The 23,452-nt window shown below is 39.9% G+C and overlaps 1 protein-coding gene and 1 pseudogene across 4 annotated transcripts in view; both read right to left on the reverse strand.

The window, feature by feature from the left end:
- The window catches only part of NKAIN3 (sodium/potassium transporting ATPase interacting 3), a 1,223,038-nt gene that overhangs the window by 124,060 nt on the left and 1,075,526 nt on the right, over positions 1-23,452 (reverse strand). The window lies entirely within an intron of this gene.
- On the reverse strand, positions 15,563-16,977 carry LOC126961572 (SRSF protein kinase 2-like; annotated as a pseudogene). The gene has a single exon (XR_007728338.1). The product of XR_007728338.1 is annotated as an SRSF protein kinase 2-like (transcript).

Raw genomic sequence — 23,452 nt, forward strand, 5'->3', positions numbered from 1 at the left:
GGTGGGGAAAGCTGTGCGTATGTGGAGGGTGGGTATATGGCATGTAAAGTAAATATACAGAAATGATTTTCTATGTGCTTTTTAATCAAATTTTAAAATAACCATGTAGTTCCAGCACCTGTACCCTTGGCCATGCCCACCCTCCTCCAGTATTTAGTAGATTTTGGACTCTGCTAGTTGACAAGTAGGATAAAGTTATGTGGAGCAGGAATCTTCAATCTGGAGTCCCCATAGGGAAGATGCCTAAACCATCTATGTCCTGTGTTGTCTTTGTCATTAAACAGAGGAATCTGGAGGGGGAGGTAAGGGTGCACAAAGCCATAAGGAAATCTTTAAAAATTCCATTTTTTAAGGGAAATAGATCAATCTACTTAAAGTGTGCAGTTTTGAAGAAATCTTCTCAATTTAACTGTGATCCTCTATCTCTTCTCATCCCACACTTTGTTGTAAAAAAATGTAAGCCCCTTCACTTCATGCTAAGTTTTGGGCCCAGACCTGGCAGGAGGATGGGATGCTAGGTTTTAAATAAATCTTTTTGCTGTGTAGGTAACTGTGGCACTTTCGAGAAAGGATCTGTCTTCTGTTAAGTCATCTGATTGGAGGCATTGGATGATATCAAACACCTGTGTGAATTCAGTGCCCTGGCTTCACTGAGAGATGGGTTTGGCATGGTGGTAAAGTGTCCAGACAGCCTGGAGTCCTATCCCAGTGTTACCGCTTATTACATGTGTTTCCTTGGCCAAGTTTTTCCCTCTCTCTGCCTGTTTGTTTCCACCTCTACAAAGTAAGATCAATAATAATTATAACACCTAACTCATGCATGAACTTTATGTTTAGATTAAATGAATTATAAATAAATTGGTTAATGTCTGGCATGGGGTATTACACACTCATCTTAATGTAGGGACTGGCAATCTCTGACTTGGAGGAGGCTGTAAAATTTAAGCAGCTTCTGCCACTTCTTCATTGCTTCCTAATAAGGTGATCTCAGAAGATGGACCCAAGGCTAAGGGCAGCCTAACATGGAGGACTTGGAATGGAGGCACTAAAGGTATGAATGCAGACACGCACAAGACTATGGCCAGTTGAGGGGATGGGAGTCAGGTTCTGAGTCCTTGGCTGCAACTCTCTTCAGACACTGCAATACATTCTCTGTGTATGAGATTGCAATCCTCTGGGGGATGGATTTGATCTGAAACCAAAATGTACTGCCATGAAAGGCTGCTGACCTTCCTGGGGAACAGTCCCTCTGTTAGGTGGGAGCATGGGCCAAAGCAGACAGGACGGGGCTATTCACAGGGGCAACCAAGCTCCCTCATTTGGACCCACCCATAGACAGCTGTGCTCCTTGATGCCTCCTATTCAACAAAAATACAACAGCATAATGCAACAACAAAAACACAGCAGTATAACATAGCAGCAACAAAAACACAACAGCAGAACACAACAGTGTATCTCTCTTAGGGAGTAGAGGTATTTACCGAGGGTCAGAGTTGTTGAGGTGCTTCAGTGATTAATGTGTTTGCCAGTGGCCACCAGCAGGACTCTTCTGTCATAGCAGCAAAATTACATACTTATGTTTTGCTTTCTCTGAGGGGACATAGTAATTGATAAGAAAAGGATTATTTGATTCAGTGGAGTATGGTCTTCATTGGGATTTTGTAAAAGGTTGAATTCTTCTTCAGAAAAAAAATTTAGAATTGTCAAAGCAATATACTCTATTCAAACATCTAATCTACATATTTCCCTACTAAAAAATCCTCTTAGTATTCTAAAACATCTGAAGAAAATGAGAAGATTGAAACAAAACAAATTATTGCACATATTTGATTATTGGCTGAAATGCAAAGTCCCGTGTTTGAGCTCTTTGTGTTTTTTTTTTTTTTTTTTTGAGATGGAGTTTCACTCTTGTTGCCCAGGCTGGAGTGCAATGGCACAATCTCTGCTCACCACAGCCTCTGCCTCTCGGGTTCAAGTGATTCTCCTGCCTCAGCCTCCTGAGTAGCTGGGATTACAGGCATGTGCCACCATGCCCGGCTAATTTTGTGTTTTTAGTAGAGACAAGGTTTCTTCATGTTGGTCAGGCTGGTCTCGAACTCCTAACTTCAGGTGATCCGCCCGCCTCGGCCTCCCAAAGCGCTGGGATCACAGGCATAAGCCACTGCGCCTGGCCTGATCTCTTTGTATCTTTCTCTTTGTTGATACTGTCATTTCATATGAAAATAAGTCATCCATTTATTCATTAGGAAAATGCAGGAAACTGTGTTGTGAATATAAAAATATCAGATTTGAGTAGGACTGCATAACTTACAATTTTAGCATTACAAATTTCAACCAGGAAATGAGGTGCCTGACTCCAGGTCAAGATCCTATGTGTGATCTTTCATGTCAAACCATAGGAGGTTTCAAAGTCGTTATCTGGCAGGCTCATGGGGGAAGCTGCCCTCCCCACATCAGCTAGTGCACTGCCGTCCCTGAAGGGAAGTGCAGTCAAGGACTCAGATCCTGACCCCCACTCCCCTCAACTCTACAGCTGACCCTGTTTTGTGTATCTGCATTTCTACCTTAAGTGCCTCCATTCCGAGGCCTCCTAATTGGGCTGCCCCTAGCTTTGGGTGCATCTGCTGAGACCACCTTATTGGAGGAGACTTGCAGACAATTTTCTTAACTTTGAATGGGTATTTTGTATTTTTTTCACTACTAGTCCTTTCCTCTTCCTCTCTGGGTCCATAAGATAGGAGGAGCCTTTGGTTCAGAGTTCCTTTGGCAGTGAGACCATCCTGGCCATGTGCAACACTGTGGGAGCTGGCACCTTCATCCTGGCCTGCACTACAACAAGGAATAAAGGATTGCTGGTTACTTTCAGTTTGGTGCTTCCTAATTGACCCCTTTGATGCAGGGGAGCTTGGCTTTCACTCTTTCTCTCTCCCTCGCCTTTTTTTTTTGAGAGTTAAAAACCCCAAACTTTTATTGAAGATTTTTTTCTTTATTTCTTCTAAACAAACAAACAAACAAACAAACAAACAAACAAACATGGGACACATGTGCAGAATGTGCAGGTTTGTTACATAGATACACGTGTGTCATGATGGTTTGCTGCACCTATTGACCCATCCTCTAAGTTCCCTCCCCTCAACCCCCACCCCCAAAAAGCCCCTGTTGTGTTGTTACCCTCTCTGTGTCCATGAGTTCTCAATGTTCAACTCACACTTATGAGTGAGAACATGGGGTGTTCGGTTTTCTGTTCCTGAGTTAGTTTGCTGAGGCTGATGAGTTCCAGCTCAGTCCTGCAAAGGACATGCAAAGGACATGATCTCATTCCTTTTTATGGCTGCATAGCATCCTATGGTATATATTTACCACGTGTTCTTTATCCAGTCTATCATCAATGGGCATTTGGTTTGTTTCCATGTCTTTGCTATTGTAAATAGTGCTGCAATAAACATACGTGTGCATGTGTCTTTATAGTAGAATGACTTATATTATTTTGGGTATATACCCAGTAATGGGATTGCTGGGTCAAATGGTATTTCTGATTCTAGAGCATTGAGGAATCACCACATTGTCTTCTACAATGGTTGAACTAATTTACATTCCCACCAAGAGGGTAAAAACGTTCCTACTCCTCCACACCCTCACCGGCATCTATTGTTTCCTGACTTTTTGATAATAACCATTCTGACTGGTGTGAGATGGTGTCTCACTGTGGTTTTGATTTGCATTTTTCTGATGATCAATGATGTTGAGGTTGTATTTATGTGGTTTTTGGCTGCATAAATGTCTTATTTTGAGAAGTGTCTGTTCATATCTTTTGCCCATTTTTTGATGGGGTTGTTTATTTTTTTTCTTGTAAATATGTTTAAGTTCCTTGTAAATTCTGGATATTAGACCCTTGTCAGATGGGTAGGTTGCAAAAATTTTCTCCCATTCTGTGGCTTGCCTGTTCACTCTAATGCTAGTTTCTTTTGCTGTACATTAGCTCTTTAGTTTAATTAGATCCCATTTGTCAATTTTGGCTTTTGTTGCAATTGCTTTTGGTGTTTTCGTCATGAAATCTTTTCCCATTCCTATGTCCTGAATGGTATTGCCTAGACTTTCTTCCAGGGTTTTTATGGTTTTGAGCTTTACATTTAAGTCTTTAAACCATCTTGAGATAATTTTTGCATAAGATGTAAGGGAGGGGTCCAGTTTCAGTTTTCTACATATGGCTAGTCTGTTTTCCAAGCAGCATTTACTGAATAGGAGGAGATCCTTTCCCCATTGCTTGTTTTTGTCAAGTCTGTCAAAGATCAGATGGTTGTAGATTTGCGTTGTTATTTCTGAGGTCTCTGTTCTGCTCCGTTGGCCTATATGTCTGTTTTGGTACCAGTACTATGATGCTTTGGTTTCTGCAGCCTTGTAGTATAGTTCAAAGTCAGGTAGAATGATGCTTCCAGCTTTGTTCTTTTTGCTGAGGATTGTCTTGACTATATGAGGTGTTTGATTCCATATTAAATTTAAAATAGGTTTTTTTTTTTTTTTTTCTAATTCTGTGAAGAATGTCAATGGTTGTTTGATGGGAATAGCGTTGAATCTATAGATTACTTTGGGTAATATGGCCATTTTCAAGATATTGATTTCTCCTATCCATGAGGATGGAATGTTTTTTCATTTGTTTGTTTCCTCTCTTATTTCCTCGAGCAGTGGTTTGTAGTTCTCCTTGAGGAGGTCCTTCACATGCCTTGTCAGCTGTAGTCCTAGGTATTTTATTCTCTTTGTAGCCATTGTGAATGGGAGTTCACTCATGATTTGGCTCTCTGCTTGCCTATTATTCATGTATAGGAATGCTTGTGATTTTTGCACATTGGTTTTGTATCCTGAGACTTTGTTGAAGTTGCTTATCAGTTCAAGGAGTTTTTAGGCTGAGATGATGGGGTTTTCTAAATATAAAATCATGTTGTCTGCAAACAGAGACAACCTGACTTCCTTTCTTCCTATTAGATTATGCTTTATTTCTTTCTCTTGCCTGATTGCCCTGGCCAGAACTTCCAATATTATGTTGAATAGGAGTGATGAGAGAGGGCATCCTTGTCTTGTGCTGGTTTTCAAAGGGAATGCTTCCAGCTTTTGTCCATTCAATATGATATTGTCTGTGCGTTTGTTATAAATAGCTCTAATTATTTTGAGATATATTCTATCAGTACCTAGTTTATTGAGAGTTTTTACCATGAAGTGATGTTGAATTTTATCAAAGGACTTTTCTGCATCTATTGAGATAATCATGTGTTTTTTGCCTTTGGTTCTGTTTATGCGATGGATTACGTTTATTGATTTGCATATGTTCAACCAACCTTGCATCCCAGGGATGAAGCCAACTTCATGGTGTTGGATACGTTTTTTAATGTGCTGCTGGATTCAGTTTGCCAGTATTTTATTGAGGATTTTTGCATTGACGTTCATCAGGGATATTTGCCTGAAGTTTTCCTTTTTTGATGTGTCTCTTCCCTGTTTTGGTATCAGGATGATGCTGGCTTCATAAAATGATTTAGGGAGGAGTCCCTCCTTTTCAATTGTTTAGAATAGTTTCAGAAGGAACAGTACCAGCTCCCTTTTATATTTCTGGTAGAATTCAGCTGTGAATCCTTCTGGTCCTGGGATTTTTTTGGTTGGTAGGCTATTAATTACTGCTTCAATTTCAGAGCTTGTTATTGGTCTATTCAGGGATTCAACTTTTTCCTGGTTTAGTCTTGGTAGGGTGTATGCGTCCAGGAATCTATCATTTCTTCTAGATTGTCTAGTTTGTTTGCGTAGACGTGTTTATAATATTATCTGATGGTAGTTTTTATTTCTTTGGGGTCAGTGGTGAAATCCTCTTTATCATTTTTTATTGTGTCTATTTGATTCTTCTCTTTCTTCTTTATTAGTCTAGCTAGTGGCTTATCTATTTTGTTAGATTTTTCAAAAAAACACCTCCTGGGTTCGTTGATTTTTTTGGAGGGTTTTTCGTGTCTCTATCTCCTTCAATTCTTCTCTGATCTTAGTTATTTATTGTCTTCTGCTAGCTTTTGGTTTTGTTTGCTCTTGCCTCACTAGCTCTTTTAGTTGTGATGTCTGGGTGTCAGTCTGAGATATTTCTACCTTTCTGATGTGGGCATTTAGTGCTATAAATTTCCCTGTTAACACTGCTTTAGCTGTAACCCAGAGCTTCTGGTATATTGTCTTTTTGTTCTCGTTCATTTCAAAGAACTTCTTGATGTCTGCCTTAATTTCATTATTTACCCAGGAGTCATTCAGGAGCAGGTTGTTCAGTTTCCATGTAATTGTGTGGTTTTGAGTAAGTTTCTTATTCCTGAGTTCTAATTTGATTACACTGTGGTCTGAGATCCTGTTATGATTTCGGTTTCTTTACATTTCGTGAGGAGTGTTTTACTTCCAATTATATGGTCAATTTTAGAATAAGTGCCATGTGGCACTGAGAAGAATGTATATTCTGTTGTTTTGGGGTACAGCGTTCTGAGATATCTACTAGATCCACTTGATCCAGAGCTGAGTTCAAGTCCCGAATGTCTTTGTTAATTTTCTGTCTCTTTGATCTAATACTGACAGTGGGGTGTCAAAATCTCCCAATATTATAGTGTGGGAGTCTAAGTCTCTTTGTAGGTCCCTAAGAACTTGTTTTGTGAATCTGGGTGCTTCTTTATTGGGTGCGTGTATATTTAGAATAGTTAGCTCTTCTTGTTGAATTGTTCCCTTTACCATTATGTAATGCCCTTCCTTGTCTTTTTTGGTCTTTGTTGCTTTAAAGTCTGTTTTGTCAGAGACTATGATTGCAATTTCTGCTTTTTTGCTTTCCATTTGCTTAGCAACTTTTCCTCCATCTCTTTATTTTGAGCCTATGTGTGTCAGCACACAGGATGGGTCTTCTGAATACAACACACCAATTGATCTTAACTCCTTATCCAATTTGCCAGTCTGCGTCTTTTACATTTAAGGTTAGTATTGTTATGTGTGAATTTGATCCTGTCATCATGATGCTATTTAGTTATTTTGTACATGAGTTGATGCAGTTTCTTCAAAGTGTCATTGATCTTCATATTTTGGTATGTTTTTGCAGTGGCTGGTACCAGTTTTTCCTTTCCCTATTTAGTGCTTTCAGGAGCTCTTGCAGAGCAGGCCTGGTGGTAATGAAATCTCTCAGCATTTGCTTGTCTGTAAAGGATTTTATTTCTCCTTTGCTTATGAAACTTAATTTGGCTGGATATGAAATTCTGAGTTGAAAATTCTTTTCACTTTCTCTTGACTGAGGGCATATGTGGACTTACTCCTTACCCTCTGAGAAATAGCCCTTCTGTTCACAATGCCATTTGGCAGAGTTGTGTCTTTCTTATTCATTTAAAAAAACAAAATTACACAGTGGTAACACAATGCTTAAAAACTGCAGTGAGGTCTAGTAATGCTTGGGCAGGAGGGGACCTGAACAGTGAGTCCAGTTGGATGCCCCTGCATTTGCACTTTCAGCTGTACTGCTGTGAGGAGACCTCAGCTGTTGTGCATGAGCTTTATATACCCTAGATGTCACTGGGATCTCCTTATCTCTCAGAAGTTTAGAATACTTGGCTCAAAATGAATACTAGTCCTAAGTACTCCCCAAGACTTCAGCAAATTCCTTGCACTAATGTCACCACAGAGTTCTTTGTCCTGAGTTTGCAGATACAAATATGCTCTAGTCATTCATTGCTAAACAATAGGCATACCTTCTGACAATGGCATCATCAGGTGATTTTCGCTGTGTAGGCAACATGAAGTGTACTTACACAAAACTAGATGGTGTCACCAACTATACACCTAGGCTATATGGCATAAGCTATTTCTTCTAGGCTACAAGCGTGTACAGCAAGTTACTGTACTGAATACTGTAGGCAGATGGAGCACAATGGTAAGTATTTGTGTATCAAAACTTATCTAAACATAGAAAAGTGAAATACAGCAGTATAATATCATGGAACCACCATTGCATATGTGGTTTGTCATTAACCAAAATGTCCTTATGCAATGCATGATGTTTCAAATTCCTATGTGGATTCCACTTATATTTTTTGAAAGTTAAGTATTATTAATTTGCCTTCTAAATTAATTTGCCTCCCTAAATAAAGCATAGCTGAGGTATTCTAGATTGGTTAGATCTCTGATTCCTCATCATTTCCCACAAGTAAACTGGTGAAAATGGCAATTTTACTGAAGATATGAAAGGTTAAGGGAGGGATTCTATAGGCACGTTCTCCCACCTTCAACTGTTTCATGGTCTGCTTCCTTCCCAAAGCCCAAAGTCCTCTCCTGCCACATTCTCCCTTGGACTTGGCCCCTAGAAGGGCATCCCATGCCCTGACTTCAGCTGTTTGCAGCCCCCCTGCAGTTATAAAATGAATAAGCTCTGGAGACCTAATGTATAGCATGTTGACTACAGTTAATATTGTCCATTTGAAATTTGCCAAGAGAGTAGATCTTAAGTGTTCTCATCACACACACACACTAATGGTAACTATGTGAGGGAATGGATTTTTTTTTTTTTTTTTTGACAGAGTCTTGCTCTGTTACCCAGGCTGGAGTGCAGTGGCATGATCTTGGCCCACTGCAACCTCTACCTCCTGAGTTCAAACAATTCTCCTGCCTCAGCCTCCTGAATAGCTGGGGTTACAGGTGCACACCACCATGTCTGGCTAAAATTTTGTATTTTTAGTAGAGTTGGGATTTCACCATGTTGGCCAGGCTGGTCTCAAACTCTTGACCTCAGGTGATCCACCTGCTTTGGCCTCCCAAAGTGCTGGAGTTACAGTTCTGAGCCACTGCACCTGGCCTAGATGTGTTAATAGCTTAAGTGTGCCAGTCATTTCATAGTGTGTACATATATCAAAACATCACATTGTAACCTTGAATATATACAATTTTTGTTTGTCAATGTTATCTCAATAAGGTTGAAAAAGTCAGTCTGAGTCCGGTTTTCCTAATATGATCTTTGTTGTGCTAAAGAAGAGAAATCTAAAACTTTTTCCTTGAACTACTTTTCCAAAGCTAAACAGTAAGAGTAAATGGCTTCATTTAGTGATTTCCATTCTTTCTCATCTCTAATGCACATCTATTTCTTTAAAAGTCCTTGTATTACCCAGAGTTCTCCAGAGGGCGGACCCAATAGGATAAATGTATATACAAAAGAGAGTTTATTAGGGAGACTTGGCTCACATGATTATAAGGCAAAGTCCCACAATAGGTCATCTGCAAGCTGGTGAAGAAGAGAAGCCTGGAGTGGCTCAGTCCACATCCAAAAGCCTCAAAGAAAGGGGGCTGGGGCCGGGGTGGTGGCTCACACCTGTAATCCCAGCACTTTGGGAGGCTGAGGCGGGTAGATCACGAGGTCAGGAGATCGAGACCATCCTGGCTAAGACAGTGAAACCCCGTCTCTACTAAAAATACAAAAAAATTAGCTGGGCATGGTGGCAGGTGCCTGCAATCCCAGCCACTTGGGAGGCTGAGGCAGGAGAATGGCAGAATGGCATGAACCCGGGAGGCGAGCTTGCAGTGACCGAGATCGTGCCACTGCACTCCAGCCTGGGTGACAGAGAGAAACTCTGTCTCCAAAAAAAAAAAAAAAAAAAAAAAAAAGAGGGCTGACAGTGCCGAGGCAAGTCCTGGGAGCCCCATCTACCCCAGCAAGGGGCCGCTGGTACAAGTAGACCCAGACCCAAGAAGCTGCTACTCTGCCTTTTTCTGCCTGCTTTGCTTTAGCTGCACTGAGAGCCGATTTGATGCAGTCCACTGAGTTGATTTCTCTGGTTAGATGTCATTAATTTTCCTTCTAAACTAATTTGCCTATTGGAGAAACATCTCCATAAAATAATTTTCTTTTCTCTTAATATTTCATCTTTCAAATATTTTAAAAGAAAACTAACACAGGAACAGAAAACCAAACACTGCATGTTCTCACTCATAAGTGGGAGTTGAACAATGAGAACACATGGACACAGGGAGGGAAACATGACACACCTGCGCATGTCAGGGAGGGGGGTGAGGGGTAAGGGGAGGGAGAGCATTAGGACAAATACCTAATGCATGCGGGGCTTAAAACCTAGATGAGGGGGTTGATAGGTGCAGGAAACCACCATGGCACATGCATACCTGTATAACAAACCTGCACGTTCAGCACATCTATTCCAGAAGTTAAAGTAAAATCTATTTTAAAAAGTTACAAATGCCTTTTCTTTAGAATCACCATTTCTTTTCCACAGCATTCTTTGCTGAGGTCATTTCAGACAACATGCCAACAAAGGCACACCCCACTCTCTTATTCTGCGTATCAGGTCCATTCCCATCAATAGAGGTCTACTGTCGGAAGAAAACTACAGGGGCAAGGAGAAAAGATCTAATCCTTCTTTTTTTTTCCTTTTCTCCTGTCTCCACTGTGAGCGGAGAGAAAGGCCTGAATGCTAATTCAGAAGTCTTCATCCTGCTGTAGATCCATCACTTGCAGTCTATCGGCAGGTTGTCGAAATACTAGGCATGATGTTCTCATAAGGCAGGGCCTCCGATGACAGCCCTTCCAGTCCACACTCATGCCAGTATTTAGAAACTGAGCTTATCAGCGTTTATAAATGTTGAATGCATGCAGTTTTCCCTCACTAAGTTTTTCAGGATATGAGAATTGAGTAACGGTGTTCAAAAGTAAGCATTCACATGCATGATAATGCTGGCATTATCACAACAGGGTCCCAAAGCAACAGGCAGACTGTTCAGTACACTGGATGAATCAAAGTTACAGCACCACGGGTATCATCATTATTTTATGTCTGAAGTTGAACCAGGTCGAGGGTTAATCCAAGCAAAAATTCTCCTTTGTCTAAAACTTCTTGCTACTTCAAGTATAAATTGTTTCTGCCTGAATTATTCAGATAAATGCCTCCTTGGTCCATTTCCTTTTGCTAGCACAGTCCTAATTTATAACAGAAGCAAATACCAGGTCACAAGGAATAAAAAAATGGAAAAGAACTAAGAATAAAGAAGAAAACATGAAAAGAAAAAGAAATACTCTATACCATCAGTATGATGAAATGATTTTTGCTTTCATTAAAGTTTAAAGTTCTTATGCCTCACCACAGAGGCTTATTTAAAGCTGTTGTAAAGCTCAAGTGTTCATAATTTGATTTTTTATTCTGGTGAGAACATCTGCTTCCTTTTCTAACAATCATACTTCTCTTTCTTTTCCTTTAAAGATGTTTTTCAAACTCCAAACACCCTGGTCTCTTAATGCATTCTAGTCAGATCCAGTACATTCTTTGCAGAATGACATGGGAATCTTGAACAAGGTTTCCTGTCAGTTTAATGATTCAGTTGTTGATTTGCTGATATGTTTTAAAGCCATTTATTCTTACACAGCTACATGTACTACGTTGCTCTGTGCATGTATTTGTGAATATATGTATAGATTTTCAGGGTAAATATACTCATACACATAAAACCAAGGGATTTGTTTCATTTTGGAACATGGTTTGATCAAAGAGAAGCTTTTTATTCTTTGTTTTTAGACTGCTAGTGAAGGGTAGTTATGAAAATGTCATGTGCTGCTTTAAATATCTCGGTTAAATGCTAGGCTATTGTATTCATCATTATCAGCTAATGTTTCTGCTACCGGGCAGTGCGTTTTAGTATGAAATTTATTGTGGAACCTCACTATTCCCATCCTCTGAGTTGACTGTGTAGTCACAGTCTTGCTGAGAAGAGAGCAGACATGGATTAGTGGAGGCTTTTGGTTCCTCTTGCATAAGTCTTTTGAACTATGACAGATATTGGTCAATCAATTCTCAATTCTCTCCTCCTGTCTTCCATTTTTTTTTTTTTTTTTTGCTGGACTTTCTGGTGTGTCTTTTTTTTGGTTTCATTCCTGGTACATGTATCAGTAAAAATAATTACGGTGAATATCATGTATTGATTATACACTGTGCTAAGGCACTATGTTGAGGGCTTTATACATGATTTCATTCAATCCTTAAGACAGTCTTATGAAGAAGTTACTACTATTTTCAATTTATAAAGAAGAAATTGAGACATGGGAAGATTAATGTAATTGCCTGATATGATGTCGAAGTGAAATGTCAGAATTGTAACCCAGGTGCGTATGACTCTAAAGTCATGTTTTAATCATTCGGGTGTTCTGCCTGCTTGAATACAAAAAAAATAGAGAGCCTATGGTTACTCTCTCTTTATTCTTTTCTTTTCTTTTTTTTTTTTTTTCTGGAAACAAAACAAAACAAAACTATTTATTTATTTATTTATTTATTTATTTATTTTTAAGACGGAGTCTCTCTGTGTCACCCAGGCTGGAGCGCAGTGGCGCAATCTCGGCTCACTGCAGGCTCCACTTCCCGGGTTCACGCCATTCTCCTGCCTCAGCCTCACCAAGTAGCTGGGACTACAGGTGCCCACCACCACGCCTGGCTAAGTTTTTGTATTTATAGTAGAGATGGGGTTTCACCATGTTAGTCAGGATGGTCTCGCTCTCCTAGTCTCATGATCCACCGCCTCGGCCTTCCAAAATACTGGGATTACAGGTATGAGCCACCACACCCGGCCAACACTTTAATTTTTAAGACAACTGCAAGCACCTCAAAAATGGATTATTGTTACAACACTTGTTAGCTTTTCACAATCTAGTTATTGCAAAGGCACATGAATAAATGTTAATGGACAAAGTAAAAAAATGAGGCACCTTAATGTATGTAAAATTTAAAATAAAAAGACATTCAATCCACTGACTTCTAAAAGAGGCTAAATATACCTCTATGTATTACATTCTAAAAATGCATTGCCTACTGTGGTTTGTGTCTTGGATTCTACAATTAATTTTAAGGAAATGCATAAACAAAACTGTGCAACCTGCAAAGGGAAAATCATTTTCTCAACGTCATTTCATGGAAAGACAATAAAAAAGCTACTAAAATTTGTTGTAGCCACACATAAAGCTACCTATGGAATGAATGTGATCACTGTTACCTTTGAGCTGTGAGGAGTATTCTGCCCATTGCACTGCAAATTGTATATATCATACCTTGTGTTCTAGACAAGCATGATCATGCTTTTCCAAAAATATATGTATTTTTTAATTCCACACAATGAACACGCTTCTCTTTTCATATTTAATCTATGTAGAGCTTAACTTACAGTGCCCAGAGGAGGCAATATGATATGGTACTAAGTCTTTACATTTTACATTTTTCTTTAAAAATACTTTTAAAAATATGCAAAAATACAAATGGGACTGCTAAATTATAATCCATATTTTAGAATGAGAAGCATATCTTTTCTTCCTTTAAAGTGCCATATAGAGAATGGTATCTTACAACCTGGAGTCACCAGTGAAATAAAAGAGGACACAAACAAATGGAAGAACATACCATGCTCATGGATAGGAAGAATCAATATTGTGAAAATGGCCATACTGCCCAAGGTTATTTATAGATTCAATGCCATCCCCATCAAGCTACCAACGAGTTTCTTCACAGAATTGGAAAAAACTGCTTTAAAGTTCATATGGAACCAAAAAAGAGCCCGCATCTCCAAGACAATCCTAAGTCAAAAGAACAAAGCTGGAGGCATCACGCTACCTGACTTCAAACTATACTACAAGGCTACAGTAACCAAAACAGCATGGTACTGGTACCAAAACAGAGATATAGACCAATGGAACAGAACAGAGTCCTCAGAAATAATACCACACATGTACAGCCATCTGATCTTTGACAAACCTGAGAGAAACAAGAAATGGGGAAAGGATTCCCTATTTAATAAACGGTGCTGGGAAAATTGGCTAGCCATAAGTAGAAAGCTGAAACTGGATCCTTTCCTTACTCCTTATACAAAAATTAATTCAAGATGGATTAGAGACTTAAATGTTAGACCTAATACCATAAAAACCCTAGAGGAAAACCTAGGTAGTACCATTCAGGACATAGGCATGGGTAAAGACTTCATGTCTAAAACACCAAAAGCAACGGCAGCAAAAGCCGAAATTGACAAATGGGATCTCATTAAACTAAAGAGCTTCTGCACAGCAAAAGAAACTACCATCAGAGTGAACAGGCAACCTACAGAATGGGAGAAAATTTTTACAATCTACTCATCTGACCAAGGGCTAATATCCAGAACCTACAAAGAACTCAAACAAATTTACAAGAAAAAAACAAACAACCCCATCAAAAAGTGGGCAAAGGATATGAGCAGACATTTCTCAAAAGAAGACATTCATACAGCCAACAGACACATGAAAAAATGCTCATCATCACTGGCCATCAGAGAAATGCAAATCAAAACCACAATGAGATACCATCTCACACCAGTTAGAATGGCGATCATTAAAAAGTCAGGAAACAACAGGTCCTGGAGAGGATGTGGAGAAATAGGAACACTTTTACACTGTTGGTGGGATTGTAAACTAGTTCAACTATTATGGAAAACAGTATGGCGATTCCTCAAGGATCTAGAACTAGATGTACCATATGACCCAGCCATCCCATTACTGGGTATATACCTAAAGGATTATAAATCATGCTGCTATAAAGACACATGCACATGTATGTTTATTGCGGCACTATTCACAATAGCAAAGACTCGGAATCAACCCAAATGTCCATCAGTGACAGACTGGATTAAGAAAATGTGGCACATATACACCATGGAATACTATGCAGCCATAAAAAAGGATGAGTTTGTGTCCTTTGTAGGGACATGGATGCGGCTGGAAACCATCATTCTTAGCAAACTATCACAAGAACAGAAAACCAAACACTGCATGTTCTCACTCATAGGTGGGAACTGAACAATGAGATCGCTTGGACTTGGGAAGGGGAACATCACACACCGGGGCCTATCATGGGGAGGGGGGAGTGGGGAGGGGGGAGGGGGGAGGGATTGCATTGGGAGTTATACCTGATGTAAATGACCAGTTGATGGGTGCTGACGAGTTGATGGATGCAGCACAGCAACATGGCACAAGTATACATATGTAACAAACCTGCATGTTATGCACATGCACCCTAGAACTTAAAGTATAATAATAATAAAAAATAAAAAAAACAACAACAAAAAACAGAAAAGAAAAAGAAAAAACCCGGAGTCACTTTGTTTAAAATCAAATATGAAAGGTCTGTTATGGAATGAAAAGTTTGCACAACTCCTTGGAGCAGTTAAAGTCGGCTATGTGACGTAGGCTACATAGCACTCAAGATTTGGTAGCTTTTTTGAAATTTGAGCCCCCCCTCCCATGTTTAATGGAAAGTAACATTTACAGGGTGTGATTACACATACACTATAATACAGGAATGATGTCCCTTTGCCAGAAGATAACATTGCACATTTCCTTGCCATTTCTTGGTTCCAACTTGATAATTTTTTAAGATTGTAAATTATATAGTACTCAGCTAAATTTTTTTTTTCATGGTTACAAACCCTGCCAAAACACAAAGGGGAAAGTATTTCTCATTAAAACACACACACACACACACACACACACACACACACATTTGAATGCCACACAACACAAGAAACAATGCTTACAGACATGTTATTGTTTCCAGAAGAAAATGGTCAGTAAACTACTAAGGTGAAGACAAAAGACTACCCTTCCCCAGGATCACAGTGCACAAAAAGCAAAATATCAAACAACAGTACTTCAAAGCAAAACAACGGTCTGAGGGTGAAGCCAGTTCACTTGCAATCCTGTTAAAGAATGAGAGTCACCGTTTAGGTCCAATGCGCTGGGAACATTTGCTAGCTCAGAATGCAATATTGGTAGAATGTGCTAAGAATTCAACCAAGGATGCCGAAGGCATTAGCCAGCTGAGGCTCGTTTTTTCGGGAACCATCTCTTACATCGGGATCAGGAAATCTGTAAACTGTGCAGTATCTTCATGGGGCCAGCCATACTTCTCCACAAGTACATCAAAAGGGCATCAGGGCTTCGGCATGGTCATGTCGCAGTTCTCCTTTTCTGGTGAAAAACTCCTTGAAACATTTCCCCAACATAGCGTATTTTCGAGGGACTTTCCCCCACAGTTCAATGATCAATGCTATGTGATCTTCGTCTCTGGAATAGTCTTCCCCAGAATGTGGTTCAAACAAATAATCGCCCGTTGCCAGCTCAAATGCCATACATGCCGTGCTCCAGATGTCCGCAGGGGTGCTGTATCCCGTTCCTATTAAAACCTCTACGGAACGGTGCTGACGCATCTGGATGTTTTCCGTGAAGTGTTTATGCACCCAACAAGCATTTCCCAGGTCAGCAATTTCTACTCTAATTTTATCAGCATTTCGTGGATCCAGGGGGTTCACCAACAAGTCAGCCTCCTGGGTTTTGGCTTTTGGCAAATCCCCAGTACTGCAGGCTGAAACCGTCCTGCTTTTGTCATGGGACGGACTGCTTTCCCTTTGCTCAGTAAGTGGTGATCCCTCAGAAAGCACAGAGCCGCAGGCCACAGGTTCTAAGGATCCAGAGAACAACTGGGTGGAAAACTCTGGAAACTGTGACTCGGGAATTTTATGCCGTCCATTTGGCAATTCACTGTTGAATTGTTCATAGGAGCTGCTGTATGTGTAATCACTTTCTGCATTTGGCTCATCAAGATTATATTCCTAAGGATTTGGGCAGTCTTCTTCATTATCCTCTTCATCGTCCAGTTGCGGCTCCAGTGAGAATGGGCCATTTTCAAGATGGCCATTGGTTTTAGGTGATTCTATCCACCTCGGGTCTATGTTCGCAAGTTGCTGATCTACATCATCTTCTTTTTCAATGTTTTCTTTCTCAGGGTCTTCTTTCTCTTCCTGGTCCTCAGCTTCACCATTTCCCTTTGCGGTCTCTGCCTCGGCCGCTGCCTCTAATCCTGTTGTTTTTAGTTTCACCTCTGGGCAGTATTCGCGGTCTGCCAGAGCGGCAGCGGCGGCGGCGGCGGCGGCGGCGGCTCAGGCGCAGTTCTTACCTCCTCCCGGCCGTTTGAGCCCGTGGAAGCCACAGCCCGGCGGGTCTCCTCACCCTCACGCTTAGCCGCCGCCTTCGCGAAGCCCCTAGGCCCGCTTCCGCCGCGTTGGAATGAGCTCCAGGATAGTGCTTCCCATTTAGGCCCAAAAGCGGAGGCCGAAAAGAGAGAAACACCCAAAAAATCCGGAGCCTCAACAGAAAGCTCCCATTAGTTCCTCCTCCTTCCCCGCCACCAGCACCACAGCCACCGCCAATTTTGGCAGATCCCACACCACCAGAGCCAAAGGAGGAGATCCTGGATCAGATGATGAGGAGCAAGAGGACCCTGCGGACTACTGCAAAGGTGGCTATCATCCAGTGAAAATTGCAGGCCTCGTCAATGGCTGGTATCATGTTATTAGAAAGCTTGGTCGGGGGGCACTTCTCTACTGTCTGGCTGTGTTGGGATATGTAGGGAAAAAGATTTGTTGCAATGAAAGTTGTCAAAAGTGCTCGGCATTATACAGACACAGCCTAGGATGAAATAAGATTGCTCAAATGTGTTCAGGAAAGTGATCCCAGTGACCCAAACAAAGACATGGTGATCCAGCTCATTGACGGCTTCAAGATTTCAGGCGTGAATGGGATACACGTGTGCATGGTCTTTGAAGTGCTTGGCCACCATCTCCTCAAGTGGATCATCAAGTCCAACTATCAAGGCCTCCCAGTACGTTGTGTGAAGAGAATCATTCGATGGTTCCTTCAAGGGTTAGATTTACACAGTAAGACCAAGATTATTCATCCTGACATAAAGCCGCAAAACATCTTGATGTGTATGGATGATGCATATGTGAGAAGAACGGCAGCTGAGACCACTGAGTGGCAGAAAGCAGGTATTCCACCTCCTTCAGGGTCTGCACTGAGTACGGCTCCGCAGAAGAAACCTATGGGAAAAATATCTAAAAAACAAAAAGAAAAAACTGAAAAATAAACAGAAGAGGCAGGCTGAGTTATTGGAAAAACGCCTGCAGGAGATAGAAGAATTGGAGCAAGAAGCTGAAAGGAAAATAATAGAAGAAAACATCACCTCAGCTGCACCTTCCAATGAGCAGGATGGCGAATACCCTTTTCGTAACTTGAGAAATATATGATACAGAGGATCAAAGCATTTAGAGTCACCATAGTGTTTATACACATAATATGCACATGCATACCCAGGCATATCCTTGCATGAACACTTGTGGTTACATACCAAAATATATATGCATACACATGCACACACATATATGCATACACACACACACAGACACTTAAAACACTTAAAACTGTGTCTTATCACTCCTGCATTGTGGAAAAATAAACCATTTTAAGCTCCTTTTAGAGTTTTTGTAAAAAACAAACTCTAATGCCATTTGGCCTAATCGGAGTCCCCAAAACTACACTTATGTTTTCTAACTTCTCTGTGGAATATTCTTATCTTTTTCATTCTCTGTGTTATTTCCTGAGTCTTCATTCTTTCCATTTCTTCAAGTCATTGACTTGTATCCTATCTCTCCTAAAAGCTATAAATCATTAAATGTTATTTTCTCCAATTCCAAAGCAATTTTCAGTGAACTTTAAAAACTCTTGAATCTATTTTATTTAGAACTAAAATTTTTAAAAATGATTTTCAGCACTCTTTTCATGAAGGAAGGAAAACTCAAGTATTATAATAAATGTTAAATATTTCCTTTTTTTGTCCCTGAAAATGTTTTGAATTATTTTTAATTGCACTCTTTATTTTAGTTTTTAAATATATGATGCTCTTTCCAAGAAGCCAGTTTCTTTAATCTTTTTAATTTTAAATATAAGTGCATTTTAATTTTCACTTTGTTTTACTTACAAAGAATCATAATTTTCTATGTGATACTGTAAATGTCATTGTTATGATTCCATTCATTGATTCCATATTGTATTTTCTTTTTAAAAAATTATTATGTTCTTTCTAGAAGTGACTGCTTTGCACACTGCTATCTATGTGAAATATTTCTTCTTCTGTTAAACTATGTTAACATGATGAATCAGATCTGCCATGTAAATGAGAAGCCAAATAATGTTTTTACTGCTTTAAAATACAGAGGGGCAGCTGTCTAGTTTTATTAATATTGTTTTTACAATTGAATTTCTGGTGGCAAATTCACTTTTTGGCAATCAGTCTCAATAGCCAAACTGAACCTCAGCTCAAACAGATTGTTGTCAATAAAATATGGCGAAAGTAGAAATTTAGTTAGGACAAGTACAGATTTATAATGCAAGAAAACAATTGGAGCCCTAAATGCACCATATGGATATCAAGAGAGTCAATTTGTTTCACATGTGACACTAAAGAAGAAACAAAGAAAGTGCCTATGTCAGCTCCTTCATACACATCAAGATGAATCTGCCTCCTTTATGCGCTCATTCATTTAAAGTTATTTTAGAATGTGAAGATTAGGCTGCTGATTCAAACCTGTTCATGGTTTAATTCTAAAATCATTCGTACTACCAAACATTAATTAAAGCCAAACTACTAATAAAAATAACACTTTAGTTTATTTGCAACAAATATGCTAATATCTTAATATAATCAGAAATTACAAAATAGCATCACAGTTATATTATTTGGAAAGAATGAATATGCCATTTCTTTTACAAGGCAGTTACTAAATTGACTCCATTCAAATAATGCAGTGAGTTCCCACAATATTCTGAAAATGATGCAGGCTGAAAAATTGAACCTCTTGCGGAATCATGACCAAAAAGAAATGTCCCGTTCAGTAATCTTACTGTTGGTTCACCGAGGCAGATGCACTTTTGGGTGGAGTAGACGAGCAAATAATTTGAGTTAATTGTGAGGCAAGAAGGACTGGCATTCTAGCAGATGCCTTGTGAAAATGGAACTTTGACAAAGTCAACAAGATATGCTGGGGTGTGGCCTGGCATGGCTCCCAGCAAGGCTACGGAGAGAGGTACATTCTACATTGTCAGGAGCAGAGTGCAAAGGATGAGCAAGGAAGAGACAGGGATATTAGCCTTGTTCCAGAAAAGGAGGGAAGATCAAGATGCAAGTGAGCAGAAACCCAAGGTACATACTCCAGAGAGCTTTGAGGAGAGTAGCTCAGAACAACATCTCAAGCATGTTTCTTTTCTTCGGAGGCAGCCCAGAAATGAACCTAACAATTTCTGAAACCCCTGCAAAAGTTTGATGAAGTTGTTCTGCTACCAACTTTGTAGCCAGCTAGTCAAATGTATGTACAAAGTGGAGAACCAAATCCAGTTTCCACTCCGAGGATTTTTCTACAGTTTACTGTTAGTTACTTTGCATCTCTCAGATGGTTTGCCTCCTGGCCTTAGAATGATTTGGGGGAGCAGAGGGCAGCAGGTGCTGAAAATAAGGCTGGAAATGAAGATTAATATGGAAAGGGATATCTGAAGGTAGAGGCTGGGAGTGCTTGAAGAAGCTGGTCTGATTTTTTTCTCTGATGATGGTGTAAATTAAAGATATGGCTTCAAGTACCATCAGTTCTGCTAGCATGCTTGCTTTGAAACGTGAATTTGTCCCAATATGATTGATATATTAGGAAACAACCTGAACATAACAATTTGGGAATATTAGGGAACAATTTTCCGTCAAATTTCAGACAACTTTTCTTCTACTTCACAGTAACTCATAGTCTGCAATCCTTCTGTTGCGAATTTCCACAAGTAAACTGCAGATACTTTTCAAAGTAAAATGCCCCATTTATTGTAGTATATATGTACTTCTTAACCATCTAATATGTATAAATATATTACATCATTTTAATAGATCTCTATTTTTAAATATTGCTGTTGAAGCATTTGAGTGTTGTTCCCCTGACCCATTTTTTCCCTAAGTCTTGTGGCTTTTACTGCATTATTTCTTAGGAACACGTATGCCTCATTAAAGCAGAACTTATGGGACAATCAGTTTATCTGCTAATATGATTGGGATGGATTGCAAAGCATTTGGAAAGGTATTTGTGATTGTGTTCTGGGATTCTGGTAGAAGAACCCTTCTGGTCTATCCTTGTCAATGGCATTAATACAGATTTCTCAATAGTCAAAAAATAAGGATACTTCCCCAGTGCTTTCATGAAGAAATTAATAGAAACCAATGTGCCTGAAGAGCAATGCAGACACAGGATGTGACTGTGAAGGAGAGGGACATTGGGAGTGTGGGGGCCTCCTTGATAATGGGTGCTCTTCTGGAGCTAACAGGTTTTCCCTACCTGATTTTTGCTGCTCCAAGGTGAACAATATACTTTTCAGTCTTGCCAGTTTTCAAAATTGACAAATTCTGTGTATGTAGCAGGTAACTGAATAGCTGAGTTCTTCAGGAATTAAAATGCAGGGAGTTTGGAATTGACTTTCTGGTTTTGTAATTGGGAAGGTACTAGATCTGGCAGCATGAGGAAAGAAGAGGACCAGTAAATAAATCTGTTCTTGGCTCACCCGTGCATCTCATTGAGGTTCTGATGGTCTGTGTTGATGGCCCACAGGAGGTTTGGCTTCCCCAAGGAAGTGACACCAACACTTTATGAGTTGTCAGTGAGGGTTTGATGGATAAAACCTTGTTCTCTCCAGTGATACAGTCAGATTCAACAGAGACAATCCTCAGAGAGAGTTCCCTTACAAACCCCACCCCCCACCCTGCCCCACCTGAGGCCCTCACAGCCTTCCTATGCTCTTATTTTAAAGGAGTTGCCCTCTGCAGTGCAATAAGTCACAAGACTGGTTCCTTAAGACTGGAGTTAATATTAAATTGGTAAATGCAAGACTTAACTCATACTAGACCTCTGACAACTGCTAAAATATTTTATTGTTGCATATCATTTTTATTGGAGAGCTGATTTTAAAAACTATGTTTTAAGTCGCCCAGAGCATTTTAGAGAAATGTCAAGAGAGAAAAAGGGGGACGAATGAAAGAGAGAGAAAGGGCTTTAGTTTCCCATCCCATTTTAAGGGAAACAGCTTCACTTTTATGTTTTATAATAGAGATTTGTTACGGGTTGAAGTGTGTTCCCCTCGAAATATGGAAGTCCGAACCTCTGGTGCTTATGAAAGAGGGTCTTTGTAGAACATCGAATGAAAGTGAGGTCATTAGGAAGGATCCCAATCCAATATGTCTAGACTCCTTAGAAAAAGGAGCAATTTGAGCACAGAGACAGACACACACACAGACACACAGAGTACACCATAGAAACTACAAGACAGAGATAGGGTGATGATTTCACAAACCAAGAAAAGCCAAAGATTGCTGGCAAACCACAGAAACTAGGAGAAAGCCATGGAACAAATTCTCCCTCACAGCCCTCCAGAGGAATCAGTCCTCCAACACCTTGATCTCAGACTGCTGTCCTCCAGAACTGTGAGACAATACATTTCTGTTGTTTAGGCCACCTAATTTGTAGTACTTTGTTATGGCAGTACTGGAAAACAAAAACAACAACGACAAACGGATTCTTGGTAAAATTTCACTTGAAAGACAAAGCAAAAAGAGTTACCAGATTAAAAACATGTGAAAAGTATAGAATTAGAGACAGTGGGCGAGATGGAGAACTGGGGTTGTTTCCAATCCAGAACTCCACTTGTTCAAAGGACACAGACAGACCTCTGTGTCCCAAGATTCTGCCAAGGTAAAGTGAAACACATACTTTCTGACATGGGTATCAGGTTGATGTCTTCATGGTGGGGCTGGCACTGTATAGTTTTTGATGAGTCAGGAGAGCAAGAATAACAATATCACCCAACATTCAGATTATGTAATAGCCTAATGGAATCATGATCAGAAACGTCTGAGCAGTCTAATATGTACTCAATGTGGCCATAATAAAAAGATCTTTTATCACTCTTCATGATTCTGGCTAGTTATGTTTTTCAGGAATCCTTGTTTGGTATAAATTATAGTTCACTTGTGCTAATACTGCAATCCTGGAGTCCATGGGAAGGTATTGGTTTTAGATAATGATTTTATTTAACACCTGGTGCTCGCTGCACAGATGTGCATCCTTGCTTCTCCTCTGGACAAGGAGGAAAGACAATAGATGGGTAGATGGAGCCCTTCTGTAGATTTCTTTCATTAAATTCTCCATGGGATGACATCTTTGACTGATCATGAATACATGTACCTGGCAGAAGATCAATAGCTCAGGCAGCAGGCTAGATGACAGGTGGTCTTTGGGGTTAAAAAATCTAAATATTTCAAAGTCCTGGGATTTCTGTCAGGAACAGTACATTTTGTTTTCTTTTGTACTCCAGTGTGTTCCTACCTGAGGGAGGCTGCTGGAAGTGATGATAAAAGCACCAGGGTTAGCCTTGGCTTTCAGTGATTTCAAGTGATGCTAGGAAAGTCCCTGAGTTCCCAGAATCACCAGGTTGTGAGGGAGTAGATAGTATGCAGAACACATATCCCTAGTGACATTCAAAATTATTAGTGGGTCT

The sequence above is a fragment of the Macaca thibetana genome, chromosome 8 (assembly GCF_024542745.1).
Source record: "Macaca thibetana thibetana isolate TM-01 chromosome 8, ASM2454274v1, whole genome shotgun sequence".
Taxonomy (NCBI): domain Eukaryota; kingdom Metazoa; phylum Chordata; class Mammalia; order Primates; family Cercopithecidae; genus Macaca; species Macaca thibetana.